The sequence below is a fragment of the Chiloscyllium punctatum genome, chromosome 29 (genome assembly GCF_047496795.1).
Source record: "Chiloscyllium punctatum isolate Juve2018m chromosome 29, sChiPun1.3, whole genome shotgun sequence".
NCBI lineage: Eukaryota > Metazoa > Chordata > Chondrichthyes > Orectolobiformes > Hemiscylliidae > Chiloscyllium > Chiloscyllium punctatum.
In genome coordinates, this window is record NC_092767.1 from 8,768,477 (window position 1) to 8,784,366 (window position 15,890).

The 15,890-nt window shown below is 47.3% G+C and overlaps 1 pseudogene; it reads left to right on the plus strand.

The window, feature by feature from the left end:
* The first annotated feature begins 499 nt into the window (after positions 1-499).
* Positions 500-14,865, plus strand: LOC140454387 (beta-1,3-galactosyl-O-glycosyl-glycoprotein beta-1,6-N-acetylglucosaminyltransferase 3-like; annotated as a pseudogene).
* The last annotated feature ends 1,025 nt before the right edge of the window (positions 14,866-15,890 follow it).

Sequence of the window (15,890 nt, forward strand, 5' to 3'; positions counted from 1 at the left end):
AGGAGTTAATGTGTGTGTGTGAGAGAGAGAGGAGTTACAGAGAGAGAGGAACGAGATAGAGGAGTTACTGAGGGAGAGGGATGAGTTAGTGGAGGAGAGGGATTATAGAGGGAGAGGGGTTATAGAGGGAGAGGGATTACAGAGGGTTAACGGAGAGAGGGAGAGGTATTCCAGAGGGAGAGCAGTTCTGGGGGGAGAGGGAGTGAAAGTCGGAGTCATTCGTTGAATCTTGGGGAAAAGGAAAGACAAGAGTCTAACAAGGAGAGGGGAATGGCTGCTGCGACCTCTCCAGCAAATTGCAGCCACTCCTTCCCCACGGCCTGGTGGAGGCAGTGCTGTCCAGCACAGAGAGCATCCATTCTGCATTTGCCTATCGCCTGTAGGCTGGGGACACTGCCCTCTGGAAAGCGCTGTGCCCAAGCTGAGCCAGCGTTGTACCCGCTGGTCGTGCCTCAGATCAGCGGTGTGTGTGCTCAGTGTGGTCTTGTTGTGCCAAAGGATGCTGGTCCAGAGAGGAGGGGACCGGCTGACCCTCAGGCTGGTGAAACCAGGCACCAGTCCAATGCAGGAACACCTCCTCCTGGTCGAGGAGAACTCCACCTGCTGGCAGATCATCCAGGGGGACAGGCAGGAGGTGGAAAGGGCCCTCCTCAACTCCATTACTATCTCCCTCAAGCACCAGGCCGTCACTGAGGGAGATTTCTGAACATGACCCGAAATTGCAGATCGATTGTGAGGGCCCGTAAGTATATCACTGTCCCCCTGAGCCCTGAGGAGTAACACTTCCCCTTGGCTTACTCCATGGTCATCCACCAGAGCATTGAGATGTTCGAGAGGCTTCTACGGAGCATTTACGCCCCACAGAATGTCTACTGTGTCCACGTGGACTGCAAATCCCCGAGTCAATTTCATGCGGCCGTTCGGGCCATCGCTTCGTGTTTCCACAATGTCTTTGTCGCAGCCAAGCTGGAGTGGGTCACCTATGCTGGCTGGAGCAGAGTTCAGGCAGATCTCAACTGCATGAAGGAGCTGCTGGAGAGCCCTGTTCCCTGAAGGTACTTCATCAACGTGTGTGGCCAAGACTTCCCCCTGAAGACCAACCTGGAGATAGTCCGCAGCCTCAGAGCTCTGAACGGCTCCAATGTGATTGAGTCGGATCCTGCACCCAGGTTCAAAAAGGTAACCGCCTTCCTGTCTGCTGGGCCTCTCTCCATCCAAGTGTTTTCCATCCTCCCTCCCTCTCTCTCCCCCCTCCAGTTCTTCACTCCTGCCTGTTACAAAGGGGTAACGGAAGGGTAAACCCTTTGTAACCCCTCTACCCCTATAACCCCTCTCCCTTTTGTAATCCCTCTCCTCCACTAACTCCTCTCTGTAACAAAGAGAGACAGGGTTGTTAAAACAGTTCAATTGCATGGAGGGAGGTTCAGAATGTACAAAGGAATATAGGAGGAGTTGGAGAGTTGAGCTGCAAACAGAATAGAAGGGCAATTGACGTTTCAGGTCGGAAACTTGCATCAGAACCCGGGGCGAGGAAGGGGCTGCAGAATGGGGGTGTGGGACTGGGGAAAGGTAGGTGGGATGGCAATTGGTGGATGCAGGGAGAAGGTGGCTGTGATTGGACAGTGGGTGGGGTGGAGCAGATGGGTGGAAGGGAACATGGTCAGGTGAAAGGGATGGGGTAGAAAGAGGAGGCTGAGCCTGGGATAAGGAGGGATATAGACTGATTATGAGAGTATACAGGAATGTAGGTAGGTTAAGAGTGTAGGAGAAAGTGAGGACTACAGATACTGGAGATCAGAGTCAGTTGTGTGGCACTGGAAAAGCACAGCGGGTCAGGCAGCATCTGAAGAATCAATGTTTCGGACATAAGCCCTTCATCAGGAATGAGGTTTGTGGACCAGGAGGCCGAGAGATAAGTGGGATGGGTGTGGGGCTGGGGGTGGGAGGTAGCTGGGAATGTGATAGATGAAGGTATCGGTAGGGGGGCGGGGGGGGGGGGGTTGTGGAAGGTCAAGCGGACAGGTGGGAAGGAAGATGGACTAGTCAGGAGGGTGGTGCTAAGTTGGAGACTTGGGACTGCGAGAAGGTGAGGTGGGGAAATGATGAAACTAGTGAAATCAACATTGCAACCAGACAGATCAGGGTTCCAAGGTGGAATATCCAAGCATCAGGACCTGCATTCCCTTGGTGGGAGGGGGAGTTAGTGTTCCGCCACGGGGTGGTGGGGTTGGTTGGTGTGGGTGTCCCAGAGATGTTCTCTGAAACAATCCGCAAGTAAGAGTTCTGTCTCCCCGATGTAGAAGACACCACATTGGGTACAATGGATGCAGTAGATGACATTGGTGGAGGTACAAGTATGTTTGTCAGATGTGGAAGGATCCTTTGGAGCCTTGGACGGAGGTGAGGGGGGGGGGAGGTGTGGGTGCAGGTTTTGCACTTTTCTGAGGCCAGGGAAGGTGGGTTGGTGAGGGGTGTGGATCTGACAAGGGAGTTGCAGAGGGAACAGTCTCTGAAATGCAGATGGACTGCAGAGGGAAATATGTCCTTAATGGTGCAGTCTGTTTGTAAGTGGCAGAAGTGGTGGAGGATAATGCAATGTGTCCGGATGTTGGTGGGGTAGAAGGTGAGGACCAAGGGGTTCTGTCCCTGTTGCGTTGGGAGGGGTGTGGTTCAAGGGTGAAGGTACAGGAAATGAAGCAGATGCACTGGAGGGCATTGTCAACCATGTGGGAGAGGAAGTTGTAGTTTTTGGAGGTAGGACACCATCTGGGATGTTCTGTGGTGGAATTGGTCCTCCTGGGAACAGATGCAGCAGAGGCAGAGAAATTGGGAATAAGGGATAGTGTTTTTACAGGGTCAGGGTGGGAGGAGGTGTATTCCAGGTAGCTGTGGGAGTTGGTGGGTTTGTAGTAGATGTCCACGGTTAGTCGGTTGCCAGAGATGGAGAGGTCCAGGAAGGGGAAGGAGGTGTCCGAGATTGTCCGGGTGAATTTGAGGTCAGGTTGGAAGGTGTTGGCAGAATTAGAATTAATGAACTTTTCAACCACCTCATGCAAATACGAGGTAGTGCCAATCCAGTCATCAATGTAGTGGAGGAAAAGGTGGGGAATGGTGCTGATGGATGAAGAGGCAGGCATATTTGGGGCCTATGTGGGTGCTTATGGCGACCCCTGAAGAGTTAAGAGTGAACAAAAAAGAATGTAAGTTTGGTTCAGAGCATGTAAAGGATTATTCTGAGATTGATAGTGAAATAGTCTCACAAACTTGATTGAGTTTTTTGAAGTAATAAAGAGGATTGATGAGGGCAGAGCGGTAAATGTGATCTATATGGATTTCAGTAAGGTATTCGACAAGGTTCCCCATGGGACACTGATCAGCAAGGTTGGATCTCATGGAATACAGGGAGAACTAGCCATTTGGATACAGAACTGGCTCAAAAGGTAGAAGACAGAGGGTGGTGATGGAGGATTGTTTTTCAGACTGGAGACCTGTGACCAGTGGAGTGCCATAAGGATCGGTGCTGGGCCCTCTACTTTTTGTCATTTACATAAATGATTTGGATGCAAGCGTAAGAGGTACAGTTAGTAAGTTTGCAGATGACACCAAAATTGAAGGTGTCGTGGACAGCAAAGAGGGTTACCTCAGATTACAACAGGATCTGGACCAGATGGGCCAATGGGCTGAGAAGTGGCAGATGGAGTTTAATTCAGATAAATGCGAGGTGCTGCATTTTGGGAAAGCAAATCTTAGCAGGACTTATACACTTAATGGTAAGGTCCTAGGGAGTGTTGCTGAACAGAGACCTTGGAGTGCAGGTTCATAGCTCCTTGAAAGTGGTGTCGCAGGTAGATAGGATAGTGAAAGCAATGTTTGGTATACGCTCCTTTATTGATCAGACTATGAAGTACAGGAGTTGGGAGGTCATGTTGCGGCTGTACAGGACATTGGTAAGGCCACTGTTGTAATATTGTGTGTAATTCTGGTCTCTTTCCTTTTGGAAAGATGTTGTGAAACTTGAAAGGATTCCAAAATGATTTACAAGGATGTTGCCAGGGTTGGAGGATTTGAGCGATAGGGAGAGGTGGAACAGGCTGAGGTGGTTTTCTCTGGAATGTTGGAGGCTGAGGGGTAACCTTATAGAGGTTTACAAAATTATGAGGGGCATGGATAGGATAAATAGACAAAGTCTTTTCCCTGGGGTCAGGGAGTCCAGAACTAGAGGGCATAGGTTTCGGGTGAGAGGGGATAGATATAAAAGAGACCTAAGGGGCAACATTTTCACGCAGAGGGTGGTACGTGTATGGAATGAGCTGCCAGAGGATGTGGTGGAGGCTGGTACAATTGCAACATTTAAGAGGCATTTGGATGGGTATATGAAGAGGAAGGGTTTGGAGGGATATGGGCCAGGTGCTGGCAGGTGGAACTGGATTGGGTCGGGATATCTGGTCGGACCGAAGGATCTGTTTCCATGTGTACATCTCTGACTGTAAGTGGGTACTGCAGATGCTGGAGATTACAGTCAAGATTAGAGCAGTGTTGAAAAAGCACAGCAGGTCAGGCAGCATCAGAGGAGCAGGAAACCCCAACATCAGGAATAACTTCACAGAGGCCATTATCCAGTCACCAACTCACCATTTTGTTTACACATGGAGTCCTTGACACGGATGCAGCTTCCTCAGAGCCAGCTCAGAGTGAACAGAACATCTGATCATCCTGTTTATTTTTTTTTCAGAAGCAGCCTCAGGAGTAGCAATCAAAGTCGTCCCCAGGTGTAGGTAGGCCCAGGCAGCAGCAGCAGGGGTGCAGGCGAGGTCCAGGCTTCAGTAGCAAGAGCAGGCCCAGACTGTAGCAGCAGTGGTGGTAGTAGCTGCCTGTACAGCTGAGCACAGCTTCAAATTAACAGAAATAAGCAGAAAGAAACCCCAGAAAACAATCACAACAAACCATGAAAAAAAAATTAAAAATAAACTCCTCCTCAGTAGGAAGACACCAACAGCAGCACATAAGACACACTGAGGCTGTTTTGAAGTCACTCTCCTCAAGAGGATTGAAGAGTCCTTCATATGCTGATCCAGCTCCCCTAGAGCCAGCTCTCAGTGAGCAGATCCCTTGACATGCCTGTTTATTTTTCTTCCACTTCCACCCGATAGCAGTCATGCTTATTTTTCCCTCGTACCCATGTCAAGTGTGTTGGTGTTTTTCACTGCATCTGACAAATGTGTAAATCTTAAATTTATGTGGGAAATAGAACTCACTCACTTCATTAATTTCAGTCCAAGACAAGATCTGCTGCAGCAGTATCATCAGATATACTCTTGCAAGAGTGGTGTCTACAAGGTAGGCACACAGTACAAAACCTTGATACAATTCATTTCCCTTTCCCTCCTCCCACTACTCTAAACCCAGCGCCCATTCCTCTTGTTTATCTCTTGCCTTATTTGGCCTTGTGCCTAACAGTACAGGTTTTGCTTGGCCATTTCACCACATCCCTCTGTGGTCTATTGTTAGCGTATATATCCTCCTTCACTGCAATCTGCTTCCTTGCTTGCTAAAGCAACATTTCCTCTCATTCTTCGTTCACACTGAGCCTTATGACCTCTTGATTGTGGTTTTTGTTTTTGCAGAAGCGGGAAACAGATGCTTATAACTGTTTGTACAAGTATATCTAGCTTAACCTACACTCCCCTTCCTCTTTCATGATTCAGCTTTGTGATTTTCGCAGACAACATTTATAATTGCTCCTCACAATTTATATTCCTTCACCAGGAAGAAAGGAAACAGACAGTCCGGTTTATTTATATTTTATTAAACAATTCACAGTTTATACAAACAATTACATTTACAGCTGTATACAGACAAACAGCAATTTTATAAGGGAGGGGAATGACAAAGCCAAGCCCTAAACCCTGACATTCAACCGGTTTTCAGGGAAAGGAGGACAAACCTCAAATCCCAGTTTCAATCATTACAAACAGTAACAATGACATTCATCCATATAAGACAGTCCACTTGTGCAATAAACAGTACATAAAATACAGACCCCCCAAAATCCCAGCAAGTCTTCTCCCCACCCCACCCCAATCCCTCCCACCTTCTGGCCACTCTAAGGCAGCACGCCCCTACGTACCTTCCAGCTCTCGATCCGCCCTGACACACCTTACGACTGGGGCAGCAGCGCTGAGGACTGCTTCTGGCTCTCTGTCTGCCCCTATGCACCTTCTGGCTCTTGGCTGCTCTGAGACACCTTCTGACCACCTCTAGAACAGCCCATCCAGATTACCTCTTCTCAGGACGACTGCACTCAGAATGGCCTACTCATCTACTGGCTCTCGGGGCAACTGGCATCGGGTGGCCTACCCACCCTCTGGTTCTCGGGGTGACAGCTTTCAGGACAACCCATGAACATCCCAGTTCACAGTAAGGCCTGCAGACCCAGGGACACACAAGACAGTGCAGGTGATAAGCCCAACAAGAAACACAATAGAGTTAATTGTGAAAAAACAGAGTCCTTTCTGGTACACAGAGACCAAATATACAGTCGTCAAAAAAAAAGAGTTCTCAGGAACAGAGTCTACTCCAGCTTACAACATGTGTTGTCAGAAATAGAGTCCACTGCTAAAAACAAGGTCTACAACCAAGGGCAGAGTCCACTCCCAAAGGCAGCAAATGCACACCCCACAGCACACAGGTGTTCAGTCTCCATGGAGTCCTGGCACATCCTTGGAGAGCCAGGCCCACTCACAGGAACACAGTACATTGTAAAGGTGGTTAACTCACAGGGGTTTTGGTCCACTCCTGAAGGGAAGGTCTTCTCCCAAACTCCAGGATACAGCAAGTGCTCACCTCCCAGCACACACACAGGTGTTCAATCTTCAGAGGCCCAGTCTCAGGGCTAGACTTCCCCATAGGAACAGCTCCTCTGGTAAAATGTATGTCTTCCACAAGGGCCAAGTCCAAACAGTGAGGACACATACAAAAAACAAAGAAAACTAGAGTCCAAGGGCTAAGCCCTACCACAAAATTAACATTGTCCTTTTCTCAAAAGTGAAGAAAAGAGTAACACACAGACTATAACCAGTCAGTGAAACAACAGTCCCCTAATGAGAACTGAATTACACCTGAAACACGGTATGTGCATCAGGAGTTTAACAATCAGTCCTCCCTCAAGGAATGCCAGTTAACAAACTGGCTCAATAATTCAGCCAGTTCAGGAATCAGGTTTCCCCCACACAAAAAACAATCAGAAACCAACAGAAACACACTGATTGTGACCCAGCCAGCACAGTCAGTCCCCTAAATTGAGAAGACCGCTGAATCTCCTGTTTATAAATTTTATTAAACAGTTACAAAACAGTTTACAAAAAACAGTTAACATTTACAACTGTATACAAGAGACAGCAATTTTACAAGGGAAAGGAGCATTCCCCGTTTCTTTTTTTATTTTATTAAACAAATACAAAAAAGAGGTTACTGCACAACAATTAACATTTACATCTGCATACATCAGCAATTTTACAAGGGAGAGGAGCAGCAAAGCTAGGCCTCAAGGACTGTCCGCCCCAGTACCCACCTGGGGTGACAGCGCTGAGGACAGCTACCCACCTTCTGGCTCTCGGTCTGTCCCTATGTACCATTGGGCTCTCACCCACCCTGATGCACCATCTGGCCAGTGGGCTATCCTGGCACACCTTTCGGCCACCTCTAGGACAGCCTGTCCCCTTCCCTGGGACGACAGCGTGCAGGGCAGCCCACAAGCCTTCTGGATCTCAGCCCGCCCCTACACGCTTTCTGGCTCTTGGCTGCTCTGACACAGCTTTCGACCATCTCTAGGACAGCCCGTCCCGATTACCCCTTTTCGGGATGACGGTGCTCAGAACGGTCTACCCACCATCTAGCTCTCGGAGAGACTGTCATCAGGGTGGCCTACCCACCCTCTGGCTTTCGGGACAGCCTACCAACCTTCAGGTTCACAGGATGGCCTACCCACTCGCCGGCTCTCGGGGTGACAGCTTTCAGGACGACCCACGAGCCTCCCAGCTCACAGTAAGACCTGCCAGACCCAGGGACATGCAAGACAGTGCAGGTGATAAGCCCAACAAACCATATGACACTTAATTACCATCAAACAAAGTCCTTTCTAGTCCAGAGTCCATTAGTACAGACATTTTTCTTCAAAATGTAGAGTCCATTTCCAGGCCTGAGGGGTGGAGAGAATGCCATACAAGGCCTTGATGAGACCACATCAGAATCAGTCTGTACATTTTTCTCTCATTTAAAACAGCAAGTTTCACCTGCCTTTTTCCTAGGATGAAGGGTTTATCTTATGAAGGAAGGTTGAACAAATTGGCTTTTACACATTTAAGTTTGGGAATCTGAGAGATCTTTTTGAAATGTATAAATTTCTCTGAGGGGACACGATAAGGTAGTTGATGGGACATTGCTTTCTCTTGTAGGTTTGACAAGATGTTCTGGAGAATAAGATATCATCAGAGTCCTACAGCACCGAAACATACCCTTTCGTCCAACTCATCCATGCCAACCAGGTATCCTAATTGGAACTAGTCCCATTATCCTGTGTTTGGTCCATATCCCTCTAAACTTGTCCTATTTATGTTGTCTGTTAAATCTTGTAATTGTACCCACTACAACAATTCTTTTTGGCAACTTGCTCCGTATTTGCACCACCCTCAGGTCTCACCTTAAACCTATGCCCTCTGGGTTTGGACTCCCCCATCCTGGGGCTATTCACTTTTATTGATTTCCCCCACAATTTTATAAACCTCTATATGGTCACCCTTTACCCTCCAATACTCCAGTGAGAAAAGTCATAGCCTATCTAGCCTCTCCTTATAACTAAAACCCTGCAGTCTTGGCAACATCTTTATAAATCTATTCTGCATCCTTTGCAGTTTAACAACACCCTTCCAACAGCAGGCCGATCACAAATTTACCCAGTACTCCAAAAGTGGCCTCACCAATGCCTTGCAGAATTATTTTCCCCTGAGAGGGCTGTTACACTGTGTAAATCTCTTCTGTACGAAGTTGTGAAGGCTGAGTTGATGAAGTTATGAAAGGGTGAGCAAGTGACCTTTTTTTAAAAAAAGATAAGGACCCCGGGGCAACCGATAGAAATGTGGAATTGAAATTGCAACCAGAAGAGCAGTGATCTTCTTGAATGGTGGAGCAGACTTGAAGGGACGAATCGCTGACTTTTGCTATGATATTGGTGGAGACAGGTTATGCCTTAGTTCAAGTAAAGAGGAGGGAGTTTTCTGACCACTCAGCTAAGGGCTTTGGTGTCCCTCCTGATAACATGAACCTTGAAGTTAATCTCCCTCTGCGCCAGTCACAGAATTAAAGAATTCTTGCGGAAGGATGCCATTCAGCCCATCGTGTATGTCATTATTCCACATCTAGTATCAATTTCCTGCATTTCCATACTCAACTCTGGCAACATCCTTGTAAATCTTTTCTGAACCTTTTCAAGTTTCACAACATCCTTCCTATCGCAGGGAGACCAGAATTGCATGCTGTATTCCAGAAATTGCCAAACCAATGTCCTGTTCAGCCACAGCATGACCTCCCCAATACTACACACAATGCACTGACCAATAATGGCAAGCGTAGCAAACGACTTCTTCACTACCCTATCTATCTGCGACTCCTTTTTCAAGAAACTATGAATCTGCATTCCAAGATCTCTTGTTTCATCATCACTTCCCAGACTTTACCATGAAGTGTATTATTCCTGCCCTGATTTGCCAAACCAAAATAGAGCACCTCACATTTATCGACATGAGACTCCATCTGGCACTCCCGGCCTATTCGCCCATCTGATCAAGATCCCGTTGTACTCGGAGGTTGACCTCATTGAAATGGACAGTATTAAGGGGCTTGACTGGGTAAATGCTGAAAGGATGATTCTCCTCATGGGAAAGTCCATGTCCGGGGGGGTATTGTCTCAGAATAAAGGGGCACCAGTTGAAGTGGAATTTCCTCTCTCAGAAGGTTGTGAATCTTTGGAATTCCTTGCCACAGAGAGCTGTCCTTGTATATATTTAAGGCTCAGATTCTTGCTCAGTTGGGGAATTAAGCATTATGGGGATAGGGCAAGAACATGGACTTGAGGAATGTTGAATCAGCCACGATCCGAGTGAAGCTGGCTTGAGGGACCAAATGGCCGACTCCTGTCCCGACTTGTTAATGGTCTTACATTTACTGATGAACCTGTTCAAAGATGTTATCGCACAACTCTGGAACAGAAGCGACTTGAACCTGGGTCTCCGAGGCTCACACCACATGGATCCTAGTTTACTTTATATCATGCACTTGACATTGATGCTGGTAGTTATGGCTGCAATTCGCACCAACCTGCCTTAGATCAAATTAATGAAGCGAAGCCAGTGCAGGGTTTCAAAAGATAAGTCTCCAACCTCGAATCATGCTTTGATGAAGTAGCTGAGAATTTGAATGCAGAGAATGTTGTCTGAACTGGATTCAATGAAGTGTTTCACTCGGCACTAGATAAAAACAGCTGAACAACAAAATTGACAACACAAGCCCTGATTCATGGATTTTGTTTTGGACGAGAGGTTGGTAGTTGGGAATGATCCACACAGCTGGGACATTTTAAACATCAAGACCCGAAGCAGGAGAAGATGATTTGGCCCTCCATGAGGCCCACCATATTATATGATCCTGGCTAATCCTTATCTCAATGACATACTAACACTTTCTCCCATGCCTTTGATGCTTTTGAAACATAAATATTTGTTAATCGCATTCTTGGATATATTCAATGACTCAAATTCCACGGCTTTCTGTGGTACAGAATTCCATAATTTTGCTATCCTATAAGTTAAGAAATGTTTCTGCATCTCAGCTCTAAATAGACGACTGCTTTTATTCAATATGTCAGTGATATCAATCTTGGAGTATGTGGCAAAATGCCCATATTCGGGGCAATGATAAACCTGGAGGATTGGCAAATGGTGAGGATGATGTGAATTGTCCAGAGTCACCACAGTGAACAGACAGCATCCAGTCAGAGGTGAATACAGAAGAGTGTAAGGTGATATGTTTTGGGAGAAGGATGTGGAGAGGTAATAGAAATGCAATGGCACAATCGTAAAGAGTGCGCAGGATTAGAGGGATCTGGCAATAAACATTCATCAACATTAGAAGATGGAGGAGGCCGTAAGAGGGTAGAAAAGCAGAAGGCTTCATAAATAGAGGCATTGATGCCAATAAATGGGTGAGTTCTGCTGCATGTCGAATTGGTTTAGCCCCAGTTGGATTGTTGTGGTCATTTCCAGTGACTATAAAACGATGTGAGGGCCCTCAGGACAGGGAGGAGAGTTCGCAGAATGGTGCCAGGGTTTAAGTTGGATGGCTAAGTTGGAAAGGTCAACGATGCTCCCATTGGAACAAAGGAGATTGGGGTGAGGTTTATTCAATGGGTACAGGGTGAGCACTCAGTAATGAAGACAAGGAAATATACGTCACTGTTCACTGATTGTACAAGTGCAATGGAATGCAGATATAAGATTTTGGGTTAGAGGCAGGTTAGGGAGATCTGAGGAATTGAAATGCAAATGAAGCCTAAACTACATTTGTATGAGATGATGGCAAGTTTTGATGTAAGGTGGATAAAAAAAGATCTGTTCCCATACATGCAAGGAACAAGAGTAGGCTATTGGCCCTTTTGATCCTGTTCCACCATCTACATTCCTGCATACCATCGACAATCTATCCTCCCCATGGTAACCAAGGATCCATATCTCCCATGCATGATGCCACAAGGACCGAGGATAAAAGATATCTTTTGATACAATGTAAATAAAGTGTCTTGTGTCTTGCGGAAGGGGTGGCACGGTGGCTCAGTGGTTAGCACTGTTGCCTCACAGCGCCAAAGACCTGGGTTCGATTCCAGCCTTGGGCAACTGTCTGTGTGGAGTTTGCACATTCTCCCCATGTCTGCGTGGGTTTCCTCTGGGTGCTCTGGTTTCCTGCCACAGACCAAAGATGTGCAAGTTAGGTGAATTTGTCATGCAAAATTGCCCATAGTGTTAGGTGCATTAGTCAGGAGTAAATATCAGGTAGGGTGATGCGTTGCTCTTCAGAGGATTGGTGTGGAATTGTTGGGCCAAATGGCCTGTTTCCATACTGTAGAGAATCTAATGTGTGGTGTCCTTCACTCTGAGGGAGGAGCTTTGGATTCAAGTCCTACTCCAGGAGTTGATGGCCATAGGAAGGTGTCTTCATTGCTATTGTGAGACTCTCAAGGGTATGGGCCAAGTGCTACAAAATGGGATGAGAATAGCTTGGAGCTTGTCTTTTTGACCAGTGCAGACACAATGGGCTGAAGGGCAACTTATTATTTTGGTGCTCTAAACCTCAATAACCAGAAAGCACGGAGTCATAACATCATACAATATGGAACAAACCCTTCAGTTCAACCTGTCTGCGCTGACCAGTCATCCCGATCTGACTGAGTCCCATTTGCCAGCCTTTGGCACACATCTTTCTCACCTATTCCTATTCATGTCCACACCTAGATGCCTTTTAAATATTGTCATTGTACCAGCCGCCTCCACCACCTCTTGGTAGCTCATTCCAAACACACATCACCCACTGCATGAAAAAGTAACCCCTTAGGTCTTTCCCCTCTCACCTTAAACCTATGCTTCTAGTTTTGGACTCCCCCACCGTTGGGAAAAGACATTTGGCTATACAGCCGACCTGGAAGGAATCAAAATGGGGCAAGAACAGAAAAGGAGGTCAGCTAAACAATTCTGATCAGCAACAGTAAAGTGCAGCCAAGCGCGTATGCAAGCGAGCTAGCTTACTGAAACTGGCTCCCATTAAGTGAGAAGGCAGGAAGACCGAAACAACACTCAACAGGTGTTGTAGAGGTTTAAGGTCAATGATCTAATGCTAAACGTCACGTACCTAGATCAGGATCTGATTGATCATTTGTGTTGCTAAGGCTTGGAATCAAAATGTAATGCGTGAAAGGGGAACGCTGATTTGTGTGTAAAAGTGTGATTGCAACTGCCTGTTTCAGACTCTCCAGGCAAGGGTGGGCTTTGACCCGGCTGGTTGAGTCTTCTTGCATGTATGTGATAAAGGAAGCTGTGTGAAGTGTACTATCATCCGGCTGATCATTTCAACATCTATCCATGCTCCTCCTGATTTTATGAACTTCTGTAAGGATACCCCTCAGCGTCTGACCCTCCAGGGAAAATAGCCCTAGCCTATTCAACCTCTTACTGTAGCTCAAACCCTCCAATCTCGGCAACATCCTGATAAATCCTTTCTGCACCCTCTCAAGTTTAACAACATCCTTTCTTTCGAAGGGTGACCAGAATTGTATGCAGTATTTTAAAAGTGGCCGCACCAATGTCCTCTACAGACAATAGATCACACTTGGTAATAGCAAAGGCATATCAGAGATAGTCAAAGATACTCCTACTTATAGACAATAGGTGCAGGAGTAGGCCATTCAGCCCTTCGAGCCAGTATCACCATTCATTATGATCATGGCTAATCATCCACAATCAGTATCCTGTTCCTGCCTTATCCCAATAAACCTTGATTCCCCTATCTTTCAGAGCTCTATCCATCTCTGTTACAGCTGCAACATTACATCCCAACTCCTATACTCAATGCACTGACCAATGAAGGTAAAGGTATCAAACACCTACTTCACCACCCTGTCTATCTGCAATGCAACTTTCAAAGATCTATATCCCTGCACACCATGTCCTTCTCTCTAAGGCAAAAGCTCTGTGTTCAAGTCCCACTCCAGGAGTTGATGACCACAGGAAAGTGTCTCCATTGCACTGGTGAGGCATGAAAGGCGATGTTCCCAGTGCTGGAAAATGAGACTGGAGTAGCAAGGAGCCTGTTTTGCCAGCGCAGACACGGTGGGCTGAAGGATCTATTTTTCGGGTGCTCTCAACCTTTATGACCAGAGGGCACAGCTTGAAGTGTATTTTTGGAGCCAGATCCACTGGGAGTGTTTGAGGATGAGTATTATGTTTACTCAGCGAATGAGCATTGGGAGATGGTTTGGGAGGCAGGGATATGGGGAAATAGGCAGGTGACTGGCACTAGGCAATAGGAGTGAGAAAGGCCTGAGGGGCTGAATGGCCTTGTTCTCCACTGTAAGGTGAGTAACTGAGAGAAGGAGTGTGTATGGATCTTGCTGGAGCTGGGGGCGAGGAGAGTGCAGAGGAGTTGGGGAGGGAAAAAGCCATAGGTGAAGTTGAAAAGCTATCATTTCTAATTTCTCGTCTCTCTCACTCTCTCTTGCGCTGGCAATAGAAACGTTGGCAATACCACCACGATACCCTCGACCAAGTCGTCTTGACGGCGCAACTCAAAGACCAGCTGAACATCAGCCCCTCCATCTTCATGGGCAGTGCCTACTTCATGGCCTCCAGAGAGTTTGTTGGCCATGTGTTTGACAGTGCCGAGATCCAGGCCTTCCTCAAGTGGTCGGAGGACATCTACAGCCCGGATGAGCATGTGTGGGCTACCCTGCACAGAATGCCCAATGTACCAGGCTCCATCCCGTACACCCAAGGAGCCACCAGGACTCTAGGCCGGGCAGTAAAGTGGTCCTTTGAGGCTGGTGACGTTGCGAGGGGTGCCCTATACCCTCCCTGCATGGGAAGGTATCGCCACTTGGTTTGTGTGTATGGGGCAGGAGATCTACATTGGGTGGTCCGTCAGAGATGTTTCTTTGCAAATAAGTTTGACCCCAACATGGACAACACGGCAGTACAGTGCATGGAGGAATATCTCCGAAACAGGACACTTGGTAAAACTGGGGCTGGGTTAGAAGTTGGGACAGAGTAAACCTCGGTGATGGTGGTAGGGGTGGTGGGTGAGACATCGGAAACACTGAGAGACTGGGCAGTGTGAGACTGTATACTATAACACTGGCTGCTGTGGAGGCCAGACACTGTGAAACTGCATGCTGTAACATGGCCACTGTAACACGAGACAGTGTGAGGCTGGGCACTATAGTGTTGGGCACTGTGGAGATTGGATACCTTAATACTATCCACTGTAACACTGGGCGCTTTGAGACTTAGCACTGTAAATTAGTTACTGTGAGAGTCAAAATGTGTGGTGCTGGTAAAGCATGGCAGGTCAGGCCACATCCGAGGAGCAGGAGAACCGATATTTCAGGTATAAGCCCTTCATCAGGAATGTGGGGGAGTAAGGAGGTTGAGAAATACATAGAGTGAGGGTGGGGCTTTTGGGGAAGGTAGCTGGGAAGTTGCTCAATAAATCCAGCTGGTGGGGGGGTGATTGTGATTGATCGGTGGGGAAGGTCGAACATATAGTTAGGAAGGAAGATGGACAGATCAAGAGGGGAGAGCCGACTTGGAGGGTTGGATCTGGGATGAGGTGGGGGGAGAGGAGAGATTTGGAAACTAGTGATGTCAATGTTGATGCCATGTGGTTGAGGGTCCCAAGGCAGAAGATGAGGTGTTCTTCCTCCAGTCGTCAGATAGCTTGAATTTGGTGGTGCAGGAAGTGTCATTGTGGAGTGGGAGGGGGAGTTGAAGCGGTTGGCCACAGGTCGATGGGGTTACTTGTGCCCAGTCTCACAGGGACACATCCACCAATAATACTCAACACTGCACTAGTGGGCACTGCATTACTGGAACACTGCACACGTGGACACTGCATGACTGGAACACTGCACGAGTAGGCATTGCATTACTGGAACACTGCACGAGTGGACACTGCATTACTGGAACACTGCACAAGTGGCATGTACAGCTGGACACTGCAAGACCAGTGTTGTGACCATCACTTTTTTTTTATTTTTCTCATTTTGGTTTGGAACTGAGTCCAAATTGAGAATTGAA